This window comes from Rhinopithecus roxellana, chromosome 15, assembly GCF_007565055.1.
Source record: "Rhinopithecus roxellana isolate Shanxi Qingling chromosome 15, ASM756505v1, whole genome shotgun sequence".
In the NCBI taxonomy this organism is placed as follows: domain Eukaryota; kingdom Metazoa; phylum Chordata; class Mammalia; order Primates; family Cercopithecidae; genus Rhinopithecus; species Rhinopithecus roxellana.
The window spans coordinates 88,258,217-88,279,032 of record NC_044563.1 but is presented as its reverse complement, the minus strand read 5'-3'; the positions used below and the strand labels follow the sequence as shown (position 1 = coordinate 88,279,032).

The 20,816-nt window shown below is 39.5% G+C and overlaps 1 protein-coding gene across 11 annotated transcripts in view; it reads left to right on the top strand.

Annotated features, from left to right (window-relative positions):
* Positions 1 to 20,816, top strand: part of STK33 (serine/threonine kinase 33) — a 229,368-nt gene that overhangs the window by 113,207 nt on the left and 95,345 nt on the right. For 3 of the 11 annotated variants that reach the window (XM_030919022.1, XM_030919016.1, XM_030919015.1), the window contains exon 2: positions 18,147 to 18,352. The exons of 7 other annotated variants lie outside the window; for them this stretch is intronic. The gene's annotated coding sequence lies outside the window, so the exon portion shown is untranslated. The remainder of the gene's footprint in view (positions 1 to 18,146; positions 18,353 to 20,816) is intronic. One more of the 11 variants, XM_030919018.1, reaches the window with a different exon arrangement.

The window sequence follows — 20,816 nt, the reverse complement described above, 5'->3', positions numbered from 1 at the left end:
TGTTTAGGGCTTCCTTCAGGGTCTCTTGTAAGGCAGGCCTGGTGGTGACAAAATCTCTAAGCATTTGCTTATCTGTAAAGGATTTTATTTCTCCTTCACTGATGAAACTTAGTTTGGCTGGATATGAAATTCTGGGTTGAAAATTCTTTTCTTTAAGAACGTTGAATATTGGCCCCCACTCTCTTCTGGCTTGTAGAGTTTCTGCCGAGAGATCTGCTGTTAGTGTGATGGGCTTCCCTTTGTGGGTAACCCGACCTTTCTCTCTGGCTGCCCTTAAGATTTTTTCCTTCATTTCAACTTTGGTGAATCTGGCAATTATGTGTCTTGGAGTTGCTCTTCTCGAGGAGTATCTTTGTGGTGTTCTCTGTATTTCCTGAATTTGAATGTTGGCCTGCCCTACTAGGTTGGGGAAGTTCTCCTGGGTGATATCCTGAAGAGTGTTTTCCAACTTGGTTCCATTTTCCCCCTCACTTTCAGGCACCCCATTGAGATGTAGATTTGGTCTTTTTACATAATCCCATACTTCTTGCAGGCTTTGTTCATTTCTTTTTCTTCTTTTTTCTTTTGGTTTCTCTTCTCGCTTCATTTCATTCATTTGATCCTCAATCGCTGATACTCTTTCTTCCAGTTGATCGAGTCGGTTACTGAAGCTTGTGGATTTGTCATGTATTTTTCGTGTCATGGTTTTCATCTCTGTCATTTCGTTTATGACCTTCTCTGCATTAATTATTCTAGCTATCAATTCTTCCACTCTTTTTTCAAGATTTTTAGTTTCTTTGCGCTGGGTACGTAATTCCTCCTTTAGCTCTGAGAAGTTTGATGGACTGAAGCCTTCTTCTCTCATCTCGTCAAAGTCATTCTCTGACCAACTTTGATCAGTTGCTGGCGATGAGCTGCGCTCCTTTGCAGGGGGAGATGCCCTCTTATTTTTTGAATTTCCAGCTTTTCTGCCCTGCTTCTTCCCCATCTTTGTGGTTTTATCTGCCTCTGGTCTTTGATGATGGTGACGTACTGATGGGGTTTTGGTATAGGTGTTCTTCCTGTTTGATAGTTTTCCTTCTAATAGTCAGGACCCTCAGCTGTAGGTCTGTTGGAGATTGCTTGAGGTCCATTCCAGACCCTGTTTGCCTGGGTATCAGCAGCAGAGGTTGCAGAAGATAGAATATTGCTGACCAGCGAGTGTACCTGTCTGATTCTTACTTTGGAAGCTTCCTCTCGGGGTGTACTCCACCCTGTGAGGTGTCGTGTGTCAGACTGCCCCTAGTGGGGGATGTCTCCCAGTTAGGCTACTCAGGGGTCAGGGACCCACTTGAGTAGGCAGTCTGTCCGTTCTCAGATCTCAACCTCCGTGTTGGGAGATCCACTGCTCTCTTCAAAGGTGTTAGACAGAGTCGTTCGCGTCTGCACAGGCCTCTCCTGCTTCCCCTGTTGTTATTTAGCTGTGCCCTGTCCCCAGAGGTGGAGTCTACAGAGACAGGCAGGTTTCCTTGAGCTGCTGTGAGCTCCACCCAGTCCGAGCTTCCCAGTGGCTTTGTTTACCTACTTATGCCTCAGAGATGGCGGGCGCCCCTCCCCCAGCCTCGCTGCTGCCTTGCGGTTAGATCGCAGACTGCTGTGCTAGCAATAAGGGAGGCTTCATGGCCGTGGGACCCTCCTGGCCAGGTGTGGGTATACTCTCCTGGTGTGCCTGTTTGCTTAAAGCGCAGTATTGGGGTGGGAATTACCCGATTTTCCAGGTGTTGTGTGTCTCAGTTCCCCTGGCTAGGAAAAGGGATTCCCTTCCCCCTTGTGCTTCCCAGGTGAGGCAATGCCTCGCACTGCTTCAGCGCTCGCTGGTCGGGCTGCAGCAGCTGACCAGCACCGATTGTCTGGCACTCCCCAGTGAGATGACCCCAGTACCTCAGTTGAAAATGCAGAAATCACCGGTCTTCTGTGTTGCTCGTGCTGGGAGTTGGAGACTGGAGCTGTTCGTATTCGGCCATGTTGCTCCGCTCCCCGCTTTATGTTTCTTCTCTCCCTTGGGTTATGCATATATTGACGCATTGGTGGTATCCCACAAATGTCTCTATATCTATGTTTTTCTTTATTTATTTGTTTGTAATGTGTGGAATTAATTTGTTATAATGAGTATCAATAACATACAAAAATAAGAAATATTGATAATTTTGTATGCTATGCAAAACTATTCATACATGATTAGAAGTCAATGCTTCCTCTAAAAACTGATATGGTAAAAGTAATTACTTGTTTCCTTAATTTGGGGGATGCTACCTAACATTAAAAAAATGAAATACCGCACAGGCTTATTTTAAAAAAATAATTTTTACATGATGGTCCCATCCTAGAGGCAAGATCAGACTTAATTAACATCAGTAGAGATTCCTTAAACACATTATATTTTATAAAGCACCTTCTGGGTGACATTATTTGCTATTATACAGGACAGACGGGGAATAAACTAAATTCAAGTCTAACAGAAGCACCAGCAATTAAAATTGTTTTCAAATAATTTACAAATAGATGTACTGCATAAATTCATTTTTTGCACACAATACACAGCATTAGAATTATAAGAAAGACAAAGTGTATGGCAAAGTTAAATTAGAGGATAATTGCAGTTGTTTGTGAGTGTTCCTTCCCTCTCTAATTTGCATATGGTCATATATGTGGGATTTCTTTCAGCAATCTCCTAAAAAATCAAGTTTATTTCTTTTTCTTTTTTGTCCTTCCTTTTTCTTTTCTTTCTTTTTTACCAAAAATTTTTTTAAAATTATACTTTAAGTTCTAGGGTACATGTGCACAACATGTAGGTTTGTTACATAGGTATGCGTGAGCCATGTTGGTTTGCTGCACCCATTAACTCGTCATTTACATTAGGTATTTCTCCTAATGCTATCCCTCCCCCAGTCCCTCACTCCACGACAGGCCCGGGCGTGTGATGTTGCCCGCCCTGTGTCCAAGTATTCTTATTGTTCAGTTCCCACCTATGAGTGAGAAAATGCGGTGTTTGATTTTCTGTCCTTGTGATAGTTTGCTGAGAATGATGGTTTTCAGCTTTATCCATGTCCCTGCAAAGGACACGAACTCATCCTTTTTTATGGTTGCATAGTATTCCATGGTGTATATGTGCCACATTTTCTTTATCCAGTCTATCATTAATGGACATTTGGCTTGGTTCCAAGTCTTTGCTATTGTGAATAGTGCCACAATAAACATACGTGTGCATATGTGTTTATAGTAGCATGATTTATAATCCTTTGGGTATATAACCAGTAATGGCATTGCTGGGTCAAATGGTATTTCTAGTGCTAGATCCTTGAGGAATCGCCACACTGCCTTCCACAATGGTTGAACTAATTTACACTCCCACCAACAGTGTAAAAGCATTCCTGTTTCTCCACATCCTCTCCGGTATCTGTTGTTTCCTGACTTTTTAATGATCGCCATTCTAACTGGAGTGAGATGGTATCTCATTGTGGTTTTGATTTGCATTTCTCTAATGACCAGTGATGATGAGATTTTTTTCATATGTTTGTTGGCTGCCTAAATGTCCTCTTTTGAGGAGTGTCTGTTCATATCCTTTGCCCACTTTTTGATGGGGTTGTTTGTTTTTTTCTTGTAAATTTGTTTAAGTTCTTTGTAGGTTCTGGATATTAGCCCTTTGTCAGAGGGGTACATTGCAAAAATTTTCTCCCATTCTGTAGGTTGCCTGTTCACTCTGATGGTAGTTTCTTTTGCTGTGTAGAAGCTCTTAGTTTAATTAGATCCCATTTGTCAATTTTGGCTTTTGTTGCCATTGCTTTTGGTGTTTTAGTCATGAAGTCCTTGCACATGCCTATGTCCTGAATGGTATTGGCTAGGTTTTCTTCTAGGGTTTTTATGGTTTTAGGTCTAACATTTAAGTCTTTAATATATCTTGAGTTAATTTTTGTGTAAGGCATAAAGAAGGGATTTCAGCTTTCTACAAATGGCTACCCAGTTTTTCCAGCACCATTTATTAAATAGGGAATCCTTTCCCCATTTCTTGTTTTTGTCAGATTTGTCAAAAATCAGATGGTTGTAGATGTGTGGTGTTATTTCTGAGGCCTCTGTTCTGTTCCATTGGTCTATATCTCTGTTTTGGTACCAGTACCATGCTGTTTTGGTTACTGTATGTACTATACTCTAGTATAGTTTGAAGTCAGATAGTGTGATGCTTCCAGCTTTGTTCTTTTTTGCTTAGGATTGTCTTGGCAATGTGGGCTCTTTTTTGGTTGCATATGAACTTTAAAGTAGTCTTTTCCAATTCTGTGAAGAAACTCATTGGTAGCTTGATGGGGATGGCATTGAATGTATAAAATTACCTTGGGCAATATGGCCATTTTCACGATATTGATTCTTCCTATCCATGAGCATGGAATGATCTTCCATTTGTTTGTGTCCTCCTTTATTTCGTTGAGCAGTGGTTTGTAGTTCTCCTTGAAGAGGTCCTTCACATCCCTTGTAAGTTGGATTCCTAGCAATTGTGAATGGGAGTTCAGTCATGATTTGGCTCTCTGTTTGTCTGTTATTGGTGTATAAGAATGCTTATGATTTTTGCACACTGATTTTGTATCCTGAGACTTTGCTGAAGTTGCTTATCAGCTTAAGGAGATTTTGGGCTGAGACTATGGGGTTTTCTAAATATACAATCACATCATCTGCAAACAGGGACAGTTTGCCTTCCTCTTTTCCTAACTGAATACTCTTCATTTCTTTCTCTTGCCTGATTGCTCTGGCCAGAACTTCCAATACTATGTTGAATAGGAGTGATGAGAGAGGGTATCCCTGTCTTGTGCAGGTTTTCAAAGGGAATGATTCCAGTTTTTGCCCATTCAGTATGATATTGGCTGTGGGTCTGTCATAAATAGCTCTTATTATTTTGAGATATGTTCCATTAATACCTAGTTTATTGAGAGTTTTTAGCATGAAGAGCTGTTGAATTTTGTCAAAGACCTTTTCTGCATCTATTAAGATAATCATGTGGTTTTTGTCATTGGTTCTGTTTATGTGATAGATTACATTTATTGATTTGCATATGTTCAACCAGGCTTGCATCCTTGGGATGAAGTCGACTTGATCATGGTGCATAAGCTTTTTGATATGCTGCTGGATTCCATTTGCCAGTATTTTATTGAGGACTTTAGCATTGATATTCATCAGGGATATTGATCTAAAATTCTCATTTTTTGTTGTGTGTCTGCCAGGCTTTGGTATCAGGATTATGCTGGCCTCATAAAATGAGTTAGGGAGGATTCTCTCTTTTTCTTTTGAATGAAATAGTTTCAGAAGGAATGGTACCAGCTCCTCTTTGTACCTCTGGTAGAATTCAGCTGTGAATCTGTCCGGTCCTGGACATTTTTTGGTTGGTAGGCTATTTATTATTGCCTCAATTTCAGAGCCTATTATTGGTCTATTCAGAGATTCAACTTCTTCCTGGTTTAGTCTTGGGAGGGTGTACGTGTCCAGCAATTTATCAGTTTCTTCTAGATTTTCTAGTTTATTTGCATAGAGGTGTTTATAGTGTTCTCTGATGGTAGTTCATATTTCTGTGGGATTGGTGGTGATATCCCTTTTATCATTTTTTATTGTGTCTATTTGATTCTTCTCTCTTTTCTTCTTTATTAGTCTTGCTAGCAGTCTATCAATTTTGTTGATCTTTTCAAAAAACTAGCTCTTGGATTCATTGATTTTTTTGAAGGGTTTTTTGTGTCTCTATCTCCTTCGGTTCTGCTCTGATCTTAGTTATTTCTTGCCTTCTGCTAGTTTTTGAAAGTGTTTGCTCTTGCTTCTCTAGTTCTTTAAATTGTCATGTTAGGATGTCAATTTTAAATCTCTCCTGCTTTCTCTTGTGGGCATTTAGTGCTATAAATTTCCCTCTACACACTGCTTTAAATGTGTCCCAGAGATTCTGGTATGTTGTGTCCTTATTCTCATTGATTTCAAAGAATATCTTTATTTCTGCCTTCATTTCGTTATTTACCCAGTAGTCATTCAGAAGTAAGTTGTTCAGTTTCTATGTACTTTTGTGGTTTTGAGTGAGTTTCTTAATCCTGACTTCTAATTTGATTGCACTATGGTCTGAGAGACAGTTTGTTGTGATTTCTGTTTTTTACATTTGCTGAGGAGTGCTTTACTTCCAACTATGTGGTCAATTTTGGAATAGGTGTGATGTGGTGCTGAGAAGAATGTATATTCTGTTGATTTGGGGTGGAAAGTTCTGTAGATGTCTATTAGGTCGGCTTGGTGCAGAGCTGAGTTGAAGTCCTGGATATCCTTGTTAACCTTCTGTCTCGTTGATCTGTCTACTATTGACAGTGGGGTATTAAAGTCTCCCATTATTATTGTATGGGAGTCTAAGTCTCTTTGTAAGTCTCTAAGGACTTGCTTTATGAATCTGGGTGCTCCTGTATTGGGTGCATATATATTTAGGATAGTTAGCTCTTCTTGTTGAATTGATCCCTTTACCATTATGTAATGGCCTTCTTTGTCTCTTTTGATCTTTGTTGGTTTAAAGTCTGTTTTATCAGAGTCTAGGATTGCACCCCCTGCTTTTTTTTTTTTTGTTTTCCATTTGCTTGGTAGATCTTCCTCCATCCCTTTATTTAGAGCCTATGTGTGTCTCTGCGTGTGAGATGGGTCTCCTGAATCAGCAGACTGATGGGTCTTGACTCTTTATCCAATTTGCCAGTCTGTGTCTTTTAATTGGGGCATTTAACCCATTTACATTTAAGGTTAATATTGTTATGTATGAATTTAATCGTGTCATTATGATTGTAGCTGGTTATTTTGCCTGTTAGTTGATGCAGTTTCTTACTAGCATCAATGGTCTTTACAATTTGGCATGTTTTTGCAGTGGTTGGTACCGGTTGTTCCTTTCCGTGTTTAGTGCTTCCTTCAGGAGCTCTTGTAGGACAGGCCTGGTGGTGACAAAATCTCTCAGCATTTGCTTGTCTGTAAAGGATTTTATTTCTCCTTCACTTGTGAAACTTAGTTGGCTGGATATGAAATTCTGGGTTGAAAATTCTTCTACGAATGTTGAATATCGGACCCCATTCTCTTCTGGCTTGTAGAGTTTCTGCCGAGAGATCTGCTGTTAGTCTGGTGGGCTTCCCTTTTTGGGTAATGTGACCTTTCTCTCTGGCTGCCCATAACATTGTTTTCCTTCATTTCAACCTTGATGAATCTGACAATTATGTGTCTTGAGATTGCTCTTCTCAAGGAGTATCTTTGTGGTATTCTCTGTATTTCCTGAATTTGAATGTTGGCCTGCCTTGCTAGCTTGGGGAAGTTGTCCTGGATAATATGCCTGAAGAGTGTTTTCCAACTTGGTTCCATTCTCCCCGTCACTTTCAGGTACACCATTCAATCGTAGATTTGATCTTTTCACATAGTCCCATATTTCTTGGTGGCTTTGTTCATTTCTTTTTACTCTTTTTTCTCTAAACTTCTCTTCTCGCTTTATTTCATTAGTTTGATCTTCAATCACTGATATCCTTTCTTCCACTTGATAGAATTGGCTACTGAAGCTTGTGTATGCGTCACGTAGTTCTCGTGCCATGGATTTCAGCTCCATCAGGTCATTTAAGGTCTTCTCTACACTGTTTATTCTAGTTAGCCACTTGTCTAATCTTTTTTCAAGGTTTTTAGCTTCCTTGTGATGGGTTCAAACATCCTCCTTTAGCTCAGAGAAGTTTGTTATTACTGACCTTCTGAAGCATACTTCTGTCAACTTGTCAAAATCATTATTCATCCAGCTTTGTTCCGTTACTGGCAAGGAGCTGCGATCCTTTGGAAGAAAAGAGGTGCTCTGGTTTTTAGAATTTTCAGCTTTTCTGCTCTGGTTTCTCCCCATCTTTGTGGTTTTAATCTCCTTTGGTCTTTGATGTTGGTGACCTACAGATGGGATTTTGGTGTGGATATCTTTTTTGTTGATGTTGATGATATTCCTTTCTGTTTGTTAGTTTTCCTTCTAACAGTCAGCTCCCTTAGCCGCAGGTGTGTTCGAGTTTGCTGGAGGTCTACTCCAGACCCTGTTTGCCTGAGTATCACCAGCGGAGGCTGCAGAACAACAAAGATTGCAGAACAGTAAATATTGCTGCCTGATCCTTCCTCTGGAAGCTTTGTTCCAGAGGGTCACCCGCCTGTATGAGATGTCAGTCAGCCCCTTACTGGGAGGTGTCTCCCGGTTAGGCTACACGGGGTCAGGGACCCACTTGAGGAGGCAGTCTGTCCATTCTCAGAGCTCAAATGCCATGCTGGGAGAACCACTCCTCTCTTCACAACTGTGAGACAGGCACGTTTAAGTCTGCAGAAGTTTCTGCTGCCTTTTGTTCAGCTATGCCCTGCCCCTAGAGGTGGAGTCTACAGAGGCAGCAGGCCTCTCCCCCTGCCAGGTTGCTGCCTTGCAGATCGATCATTGCTGTGCTAGCAGTGAGCAAGGCTCCATAGGCATAGGACCCACTGAGCCATGCGGGGGATATAATCTCCTGGTGTACCATTTGCTAAGACCATTGGAAAAGCACAGTATTTAGGCGGGAGTGTCCTGTTTTTCCAGCTACAGTCTGTCACGGCTTCCCTTAGCTAGGAAAGGGAAATCCCTCGACCCCCGCGCTTACCAGGTGAGGCGATGACCTGCCCTGTTTCGGCTTACCCTCTGTGGGCTACACCTACTGTCCAACCAGTCCCAGTGAGATGAACCAGGTACCTCAGTTGGAAATGCAGAAATCACCCGTCTTCTGCATTGATCACACTGGGGGTGTAGACCAGAGCTGTTCCTATTCGGCCATCTTGGAATGGGATCCTATGTTTTTTTTTTTTTTTTTTTTTTTTTAATTGTTTGCTTTTTGTCCCTCAAACTAGCTAATCTCAATTAATCAATATTCAAGTTTACTATCTCTTCTGCCTGCTCAAAACTGCAGTTGAGCCACTCTAGTGAAGTTTTCATTTCAGTTATTATGCTTTTCAACTCTAGAATTGCTGTTTAATTTTAAAAAATAATTTATATATCACTAAGGTTTGAATGTGTCTCCCAAAAGTTTATGTGCTGGAAAGTTGTCATTGTAACACTATTAAGAGGTAGGACCTTTAATAACTGATTAGGTCATAAGAGCTCTGCCCTCATGAGTATATTAATGCTATTATCATGGTTTAGTTATTACAGCGGTGGGGCTCCTGATAAAAGGATGAGTTTGGCCTGATTTCCTTACTCTCTCTTGCATGCTTGCTCACCATGTTATGCCTTCCACCATGAGATGATCTTCACCAGGTGCTAGTGCTATGCTCTTCGACTTCCTAGTCTCTAGAACCATGAGCCAAATAAATTTCTGTTCTTTAGAAATTATTCAGTCTGTGGTATTCTGTTATAGCCACAGAAAATAGACTAAAACATATATGTTTATTGATCATCTTTATTTGGTGGAATATAGTTATACCTTTATACTTTCTTTTAGTTCTTTTCTTTTTTCTTTTCTTTTTTTTGGGGGGGGGGAGCAGGGATAGGTTCTTGCTCTGTCACCCAGGCTGGAGTGTAGCAGTGTGATCATAGCTCACTGAAGCCTCAAACACCTGAGCTCAAGTAATCCTCCCACCTTAGTCTCCCAAGTAGCTTAGACCAGATGTGCATGCCACCATGCCTGGCTGATTCTTTACGTTACTAGAGATAGGATCTAGCTGTGTTGCCAAGGGTGGTCTTGAACTCCTGGGATCAAGCAATTCTTCCTCCTCAGCCTCCCAGAGTGCTGGGTTTATAGGCATGAGCCACCGTGCCCAGCCTCTTTTAGTTCTTTAGACATGGTTTCCTTCAGCACTTTGAACATATTTAAAACAGTTCATTTAAAGTCTTTGTCTAGTAAGTTCAACATTTGGGCCTCCTTAGGGCAGTTTCTACTGATTACTTCGTTTTCCTTCTATGTGGGCCATGCTTGCTTGTTTTCTTTCCCATATCTCATAAATTTTTTGTTGAAAATTGGACATTTTAAATGTGGCAACTCTGGAAATTAGATACTTTCCCCTCTGCAGTGTGTTTTGTTGCTGCTGGTTGTAGTAGTAGTAATTTGGTGACCTTTCTGAACTACTTGTCTGAAGACTATGATCTATATTGTTTGTGACCATGGAAGTCTCTACTCATTTATCTTGGTGGTCAGCTAATGATTGGAAAAGATTTCTTCCAATGCCTAGAAGCAATAAATCACCCGTTCTGAGCCGAGGAACTCTGTGTGCATGTTGGGGTACACTTGCAACACTAAGCAAGGTAGTTGACAACTTACCTTAGCCTTCATTTCCTGCTTGTACAGAGCTTCAAGGTCAGCCAGAAATGAGAGTTTAGGAGCTTCTGAAGTCTTTCCTGTGCATGCATATAGCCCTGTGTGTGTGTGTAGCCTCCTAGATTCCCAGGAATATGTTGGAGTTTTTCAAAGCCCCTACAGAGATCTTATTTTGCAGCTTTTTCTTTTAAACTTTTTGGTTAGTCTGTTGTTGTTGCTCCAAGTGTTATCAACTGCCTTGGGGAACTGTGAAGTTAAAACACCTGCTTGTAATTATTTCCAACAATTACAAATCCCTGGGAAGGAGGCATTTTGTACTGGCAAGCCCTGAGTTAGGCCAAATACAGACTGACTTATAAGTGGGTTATTCCAGGGAACCACTAGATGGTAAAATAATGACAGTTCTTGGGAATGAATATTTGAAAGAGTCCTAGCTCCATTTTCTTTTCCCCAGTAGCTGGTAAGCTGCACCAGGACTGTGGGTTGTTACTTTTCACGATTATTTTTATTGTGGAGACAGAGTCAGAGATGGGACTAAGGCAAGTTAAAATGCCACAAAGCTTGTTGTTCCTACTGATATTCATTCATTCACACATGCTTTTTGGGTTACTGCAAGCATTTAGTTAACATGTAGAGTTATGAAAAAGTTTATACTGATTTTTTTTTTGCCATTTTTTCATTGCTTTCGTGGATGAGAAAAATTTTGGAGATTCTTAATCTGCCATTTTTGCTGATGGTATTCCACAGCTCAACTTTTAAATATAATTTTTTAGTCTTCATCTTATTTGAAAATTTTGAGCCATTTGGCTTTTGACCAATCTTCCCTTCAAGAAATGACCTCCTTGCTGCCTTTGTGGACACCCTTTAGTCCACTGAAGACTTCCTCTGATTATCCTTTAGAAGTTAATGTTACTCAGAATTCTGTTCTTGGCTCTCGTTTCCATTCTACATGTCCTTCCTGGATGATCTCACCTATATGCATGACTTCAGTTGCCTTTTCTATGAAGTAACTCTCTTTCTCTCTCTCTCTCTCTTTTTTTTTTTTTTGAGACCAGGTCTCACTGTGTCGCTCAGGCTGGTGTCCAGTGGCATGATCACAGCTCACTGCAGCCTCGACCTCCTGGGCTCAGGTCGAGGCTCCTATGTCAGCCTCCTGAGTAGCTGGGATTACAGGTGTGCCATCACACCTAGCTAATTTTTGTACTTTTTGTAGAGACGGGGTCTTGCCATAGTGCCCTGACTGGTCTTAAACTCTTGGGCTCAAGCAGTCCACCAGCCTCTGCCTCCCAAAGTGCTAGGATTACAGTCATGAGCCACTGTGCCCGGCCTCTATGAAATAACTCTTAAATTAATAGTTTCTACCTAGATTTCTCCTTATTTCTGGTTCTAAATATCCATTACCTCTTACAATTCCATTTTGGCATAATTAAGACAAAGCAAACTTAGCACATCCCAAACTGAACTGGTTATTTTACTCCAGATCTGTTCTTCCTCCTGTCTTTACTGTCTCAGTAAATGGCTGCCATGTCTGTCAGTTTTCAATGTATTGACTTTTCTCATACCCTCATCAGGTCATAACTGATTAGTTACCAAGTTTTACCACTATACATCTTATATATCTCTAGAATTTGTCTACTTTCCTCATTCCTGATTCTGCTTTCCTAGTTAAGGCCACAATTTCATCTTGCTTAAAACGATTGTAATGATTTCCTGTCTTCCCATCTCCTGGCTTGTCCTGCCATCTGTACATTCTCTATACTGAAGGTAGAATATGCTTTCCAAAAAGCACATTTTATTATGTCATTCTCTCACCTGATAAACAGTGACTAACAACATAAACACCATCTCTGCTTTCAGGGAGCTTTGAGTATAGTGAAGGACACGAACAAGGAGGTGACCAAGTACAATTCAGAGTATGGTGTAGGTAAGTGTACATAGGAGAGGCTGAGACTCAACCAAGACTCAAGATTTTAAGAGAATTTCAGAGGAGATGATGTCTAAGCTGAGATTTGCAGGAAGAGTAGGAATTATGCAGATGAAGAGAGGAATGGGAAAGAGTGTTCCAGGCTGAGTACACATAAGAAGGCCTAGAGAAAGCACTGGATTCCAGGAAATGAAAGAAGTTCTGTATGTTGGCAAATTTTGTTAAGGAAGTAGTATGAGTTAAGCCTGAAGAATTAAGCTGAGACTGTATCACACAGGCTTCTGTATGTCATGTTAAGGGATCTACTTTAATGTCAGTGCTTTTGGGAGCCACTGAAGTGGTTTTTCTTGGGAAGAAATGTGATCAGATTTGCGTGTTAGAAATAGTATTCTGGCTAGAGTATGGAGAAAGCTTTGGATAATATGGCTTAGATGGAGTCAGGGTGACCAGTTAGGAAACTCTTGCAGTAATCCAGGCAAGAGATGATAGTGTGTGGGCTAGGATATGATATTTGGAATAGAGAAAACTGATTGATTTGAGAAGTGTTTTGGAAATAGAATGGACTTGTCAATATTGAATGTGGAAACTGAGGGAGAGGGAGAAGCTAAAGAAAATTGTTTGCATTGTTTAGTTAATAAAGCTATCTATTTCAATAGTTATTTAGAATATAAAGCTATTATATGTTTTCAAGTATGTACATATATTACTGACAAGAAAGTAGTGTTTTGTAGTTTTCTTTGAAAAATTATGCCTGATGTAAGTGTAAAGACTTAAGCTCCACTAAGTAGACTTTACTGTTCATTTGGCAAAAGCTATACGGCCTAATGACTGAGTCAACTTATTTATTTCTGTGAACCTTGCCTTGTATTTCCTATTGAGATTCAGTGATTAAACTCTGGTCAACTTTGTAGTCAACTTTTTCTTTTCTGTTGTAAGCATAAAGCTACATAAAATTGTTGCTATTAGTTTTCCCAGCTACACAAAGATGTTTCTACTCTGGACTTTTCACGATAAAGCAACCAATTGAACATTTTTGCAATTTTCTGTTTGTAGTATAGTGGAATATCTGACTAAAGTCTTGCTGATTTTAGGTTCAGTTTGGCTTGGTCACTTTTTAATAAGACAAATTTATATCTACATAACTTTTGTTATCTAGTTAAAAAGTGTGCTTTGAAACAACATTCTTCGACTTTGAAAGCCTGTGTAAAAGTATATACTTTTATCACTAATACATGAAAAGAGAATCATTTATAATTTTTGCAGAAGAGGTCTGGAAACTCATATTTTTAGACTTTCATGTTCTTCTGCGTGGACTTTTTGGAAATAATAAACTTATAACCTCTACTTCTCAAATTATTCTGATATTTGTTAAATGGATATGTGGTTGGATACAGTATTGTTCAACAGAAATAACTTTCAGTTTAATTTTAATCAGAATCATCAATATATTTTTATTTTAGGAAATAAAGGAAAACAATATTATTTTTCAAATGTTGCAGAAGACATTTTTAATCTTCATTTTTAAAAGGACATGATGATTTCCTTTTAGAAGAGAAAAATCCCTTGGCACCAAAAGAGAAATCCTCTCTCTTCTCAGTTGCCTTTAAAAATCTTGAACCTGTCAGTGAAATTGTATAATCTACTAATAACATGCCTAAGGCTTGTTGCCTTTTCTTGGGCAACAGAATCACCAATTGATGTGCTCTATCAATTTTAATCACACTGTTTTTATAGTTCCATTGCAAGGTTTCAAAAACTCACCAAATAAATAAATCTGTGTATACAGTTGCCTCCTTTCTGTGAAAACCTAATCATATATATACTATTCCTTCTCAATCAGTTGTTAAGGTATAATATAGATGAGTAATTTTTATTTGATAGACTTTGGTCTTTGCTAAATTAGAATGTTCTCTTTGCTATTCAGAATTTACATATTTAAAATATACAGTTCTTATAAATGTGGTATCTGGGTGCCTTGTAGCATTCAGAATTCAGCTTCACAAGTTGATCGTAGGCTATTTCATCAAGCCATTCCCTCTACAACTCAGCTGCAAACATCTAGAGCAAGCTCCCATAGGGTTGTATTTTAAGCTAGCTATGAGCTAATTATATGGCAGTTTGTATCTTAGAATCCATGTAGAACAATATTTGGAGCATTAGGTTGAGAGATTATGACTGCTAAAATAATTTTCTGATGCTATCATGCATTGGGTTTTGACAGAGTTGCACAACAGTAATAAAAGCCTCCATTTATTAGGAGCTTAAAACATATCAGGACTTTACATACATGATACCTTATCCCTAAAACAAATGTGCCATTCAGATATATATACACACCATCTATATATGTTGCGTATGTGGAGGCTGAGACCAGGTAGGTTACTAGGGAGGAATTTGAACGTTGGTCTGACAGTAAAACTTGGGTTCTTTCTGCTTTAGTGTGAGTACAAACATTTCGTTTTAAGTTTGTGTACATGAAAAATAGATGTCAAATTGTCTCAGAAGACTTCTGAGATTTTAATGTTCAATAACTGTTTAGAAACTTGGGGTCTTTAGACTCTCAAATGGTAGAACATTCATGTTCTGTTTCTTAAAATTGGTGTAGCTTTCTTGGCAATAGTACGGAATTTGGAGTAGGGGCATTTGCATGTATATATGTATAAAATAAAGAACTTAATATTTTATTGTGGAAGTTATAGTGAGAAGCATTGTTGGGTATTTTTTGTAATTTTGGCACTCATTAGAAATAAGTCATTTATTCTGTCACATTGAAACATTGACTATAGTGAACTTGTCACTAAATTCTAATATGTTCGTATGGCAGTAGATTTTGATTGATTGTACTGGCTGGAGCCTATTCTTGATACTTTTTAGCTTTACAGTTTATATTTTCAGCAGACATTGATGCCCTGTGCCCCCTCCATTGCAGAGTTTCAATTGCTTGCTGAAGAGTTAGTGTTGAATTTGGTGGTCACTCTCTGTTCACTAAAACCTGTGGCTGATTAGGGTCAGTTCTGGCAGTGCCCACCTAAGACTATTCCATTACAGTAGTCTTTTCTTTTTGCAGCTCTTCAGAACAAGAGCCTCATGTCCCACTCCACCCCATCCATCTTTTGTGCCTATTCTTCAGTGAAAAACGCTCTTATTTAACCCGAATTTTTTCTGAAAGTGCTTCTTCCTATTTCTCATCCCAGGAGAGAGACCCAACTTTGTCTCTCCTATTGTTCTCGCCTTCAAATGGAAACCACCTCCTTCCATTCATCTGGAACCACAGGCTCTGAGCCCTTGCATGTGCTCATGTCTCTACTTGGAGAACCTTTCCTTGACTTCTTCACAGGTGACTCCAACTCATTCCTTACAACTTAGAGTATTACCTGCCCCATGAAACTTCCCCTCAGCAAGTGAGTAATAATGATTTTTAAAGCAATAATATGTGTCAGACAAAGTACCAGGAACTTTACAAGTGTTATCTAGTTAGTCCTCACAACAATTACATAGGATAGTTACTGCTGGCTGGGTGCGGTGGCTCACACCTGTAATCCCAGTACTTTGGGAAGACGAGGCAGGCGGATCACGAGGTCAGGAGATTGAGACCATCTTGGCTAACATGGTGAAACCCCCATCTCTACTAAAAATACAAAAAAATTAGTCGGGCATGGTGGCAGGTGCCTGTAGTCCCAGTTACTCGGGAGGCTGAGGCAGGAGAATGGCGTGAATCTGGGAGGTGGAGCTTGCAGTGAGCCAAGATCGTGCCACTGTACTCCAGCCTGGGTGACAGATCAAGACTCTGTCTCAAAAAAAAAAAAAAAAAAAAAAAAAAAAAAGAAAAGAAAACAAGATAGTTGCTGCTGCTATCTCTGCTTTGCATACGGGGGAACTGAGCTAATAAGAGATAGGAGTGGAATTCAAACCCTGGTATCTCTCATTCTAAAAATTGTATGTGTCCCACTAGATCGTGTTACTTCCCTGGCCACTCCGTCTTTTGTATCACTTTTATCCTTTGTTCATATTTGTTATCATTATCATAATCATTATGAGTGAAGCCTGTGCCTTCATAATCTCTTTATCCCTAATTCAATCCTTAGTATATCACAGGTATTAAAGTATGTGCTGGATATATACATAAACTATTAGATGGCTGGATTCTCATTTGGTCTGTTCTCCTGTGGGGCCTCTGATGCTCTTTGCTGGACTCCTAACTGCCCTCTAGATACTCTTACTGATCATACTTACAGAAAACTTGCCACTGAGTGCCTTTTCTTACTAGGTAGTTCTGGTGCCAGATGCAGTCTTCCCTTATCTTTCCCGTTTTGCTGAATTTAACAGCCATGACACATTTATTCCTCAGCTATGACATTCTAAATGCTTTTGTTCTGGCTATGAGCCTAGGATTTGTGTGCCGTGGATAAGTGGCTCATCACTGGGATCGAAGGAAACAGGCTCTCCCAGAAAACAACCATTCTTACTTGAAATTATGTGGCTAGGGAGCCTGGAAAGTTATCTTATGTCTCACATGAATCTTTTTGGTCTTAGCTGTTACTTACACATTTTGTTATGAAAGAAAAACAAACTGGTTATTGTTAGTTACTCTGCAAAAATACTGATCTTTTGTTGAATGTGAAGATATTAATAATAAGGTTTATTATGACCAATGCCTATAGTTGTTGGGGAGTAGGTAAGGCTAGCAGAAGCCCTTTGGGTTTGACAATATGGTCCATCACCAAAATAAATACTTACGTGTTTATATCCTTTTAGACTCCTGAAAACTAAAAATGTTGACTAGAACATAAGATGGGGATGCAGTTATAGCATCTTGTCTGATAGGGAGCCTTTCAGAATCAGGTGGAAATCTAGCCTGATTGGAGTCAGGCTGGGTGTAGGGGTTTTGACATTTTGCTCCAGAAGGAAAGCTACAGGATGGAGTGAGGGCTTCATTATGGTGGAGGTGCAGTTTTTGGCCTTGGAGACTTCACAGATACATTCTGACTTCATTTACATGTCAGGTCATTGGCTGCCTTACACTGGGTACCTGCCTTGTATGTTATATTTGTAAGCTCCAAAACACTGTTTCCATCAATCAGTTAATGACTTTCAATCAATAATCCTTACTTAATGGAGGCCTTTTGCTGGACATAAATGGCAACGTAAATAGGACATGGTTCCTGCCCTGGAGGGGCTCACAGTTCAGTGTAGTTTTTGTTGTTGTTTCTGTTTTATTAAATTAATATTATTTCTGCTAAAACTTGAAGACAGGGATTTTGGAATCTGTTGTTGGCATTTTGTTGTAGACTGTTTGGAGTTGTCAAGTTTGCAGTGATCTGGCTATAAGGGGAAAGTTGCCTGAATCCTTCAGTTGTGCTTTCATCCCTTGAACATGATCTTGAGGATCAGAGTGCCTTTCCTCATGTGAAATGAAACATCCAAGTCAGAGTGTTACATCACCCATTTCATCAGCTAACTACGTAGTTTTCCTGGAAAGTTGCTGGCTTTGGACAGCTCCTCTCTCTCAGTACTCTTGAGAATGTTTGATGTAGAAGACAGGTACTCTGACTATGGAATTTTACATTAATATATTTATTATTGAAAAAGTTTTAATTGGTGCATGATAGTCAAAGCTAGCAGACTTCCCAGATTTACTATTGAATTCCTGATCTTATTGATCTTTTGCTTATTGGGTTAAGATTCCTGAGTATGAGAAGACTATTTTCTTTTCAGCTTCCTGGATGGAGCACAGCAGAGCCTTCCTGTTTGGATCCTTAGAGCAGTTTTACTTCTTCAAGAATCTATTGGCAACACTGAATTTTTTGTCTGCCTTAGCTACATGTGGGCCCACTTGCTCGCTCTTAGACCTGTTCTCTGATTTCATGAAGAGGAAGGAGGGATTATTTCCTTTTTCTTACAATATTTTTTCTTCTGTTTTTTATCTTTTTCTTTTCTAGGCAGGGCCACTACTTCTTAGCACATCCAGCCTTCTGGCTCATCTGCCCCCCGGCATCTTACTATGCCCCTCCCCACCCCAGGATAAATTCCAATAATGCTGATCTGTTACAGGTGGAGTTCATGTTGACTGAGGTGAATTTTAGGGCTGTAACTGGTTTGGTCTGATCTGGATCCCCATTATAATACTGAAATCTCCACAGTGGAGGTGAGGAACAATGCCACTTCCATTCCTTTAAATGTCTGCTGCATCTCAGATGATCGTTGGGAGTGATTCATCTTCGTATAATTTTAGGGGTAGAAGGAACCTCAATACGTCCCAGTCTGTGCTTAAATTCCCCCATTGCTTCCCTTCTTCCAACTGATGCTCCAGCCTCTACTCAAACACTTGTAGTCACTGAGATAGTCTTTCCTTTTATCTTTGACAGCTATAAATGTCAGGAAGCCCTTTATATTAGATGGAAATTGGCACTCACTCTCTCTTCAAATCACACAGAAGTCTAATCCTGTATGCCTTATCTTCTTCAGAAATGTGAAGAGAGCTCTCACATTCCCCTTGAGATGTCTCTTCTCCATGTGATCCCCTCATTTCTTTGACAACTTTTCCTATATTCCTGCCTGTTTTTCTAACTAAGTGATTTGTGATTCTGGCTCTTTTCCACAAAATCACCACCCAAAAATTTTCACTGAGTGCCTATTATGTACAAGGAAGGGCCTGTGTTAAAGAAAGGTCCTTGGCTTCCGGTTGCTTAGTTTTATATTTGTTATTTTTTTTGAGACAGAGTCTCGCTCTGTCACCCAGGCTAGAATGCAGTGGTGTGATCTCAGCTCACTGCAACCTCTGCCTCCTGGGTTCAAGCGATTTTCCCACCTCAGCTTCCTGAGTAGCTAGGACTACAGGAGCACACCACCATGACTGGCTAATTTTTGTATTTTTTGTAGAGATGGGGTTTCACCATGTTGGCCAGGCTGGTCTCGAACTCCTGACCGCAAGTGATCGTCTGCCTCTGCCTCCCAAAGTGTTGGGATTATAGGTGTGAACCACTGGGCCCGGCCAGCTTCTGGTTGCTTATAATGGAGAGGGAGAAAAGACTGATATCAACAGGGAAGAATCAGGGAGAGGGTTTCCTGGTTTATCCACTATCTCTGAACTGCAATTTCTGTTTCCCCCACCTTTTTTTGTTTTGAGACGGAATCTAGCTCCGTTGCCAGACTGGAGTGCAGTGGCACGATCTTGGCTCCCTGCAATCTCTACCTTCTGGGTTCAAACAATTCTCCTGCCTCAGCCTCCCTAGTAGCTGGGATTACAGGTGCATGCCACCACACCTGGCTAATTTTTGTATTTTTAGTAGAGATGGGTTTTCACCATGTTGGTCAGGATGGTCTCGATCTCCTGACCTCGTGATCCAGCCGCATCAGCCTTCCAAAGTGCTGGGATTGTAGGCGTGAGCCACCGCCTGACCTCTGTTCTCGCTTTTAACTGTCAGTATAGGGGCCACATTTAAGACTGTCCTTCCGTATTACAGCTTAATCAGTAAGGAACATCATGCAAATCAAAATAGAAAGGAAAAATTAAAGCAAACACCAGTCAAACATTTTTTAAAATTCTGAAATAATGTAAATTTTAAATATACTATAAATCCTTTTATAAGACAATACAGACTCATTTTCCTAATCATGCCCTAATGAAAATAATAAGCAAGTGCTAGTCTTCCTTAAACTATGGCAATATGAACTAGAAAACTCATTGGGCCCTTCTTTAGGCTTTGTAAACATGTTACAAAAGCAGTCAGTCATTTGGCTTGGTCTGCAGAATGTCAGACAGTCCATAAGTTTTTTTTCCCCTTTACTTGAATAAAACATATTTTTGACTGAATTGACTATTTAGGTTTCTTGTAGACACAGTCTTAGTAAAGAAAACTTAAAAAATTGCTTTTGGAGAAGAAAATTGTAGCTAGTTATATCTTATAAAACCATTCTTGTGTTCATTTTCTTGAGGAAATTGCTATAAGTGTATCTTCTAGGGCCAATATGTAAGAGACCTTTTTATGATTAAATAAAAGCTCAGAGATTTTTGGTATCAGAGTTGTTTTATTGACTTGCTTTAGTTCTAAAAATAAAATGAAAACCTTTAGCCAAAGGAAGGCTCGTGTGTTAGTTTAATACTGACATGATTTGAACTTACTTTATTTACTTATATTATGTCCGATTCCTATGTATGTCCAATCTTTGGAGACACAAAGAACCATTATTGTGTTAGAAGATTCTTTGGTTTTGTAATACATATTTTTATATCTAAAGTCCTGTTTAAAGATAATTACATGATTCTATAGAAAAAGAGCTATTAAACTTTGTGTTTACATAAGTTTGCAATACTTGATTAATTTTAAGCCTCTAAAATATGAGTGACATCTTTTGTCCTGTGAGATAGTAGATTTGTTTTAGTAACAAATCTTTCAGATCAGTTCATAAATGAGAAAGAAATAAATGTGAGTAAACATTTGTTCTATCTTGGTTTTTGTTTAAGCTAAAATAATTAGAATTCAGCCAGGCAAAAAGAAGTTAAATTTGAAATCTAATTCTTGTCAAGAAATTTTGCATGCAGCTATTCAACCTATTGTTTTAGAATCGCTGTGGTAAGAAAGTAGAACATTACTTTGGCAAATGTAGGG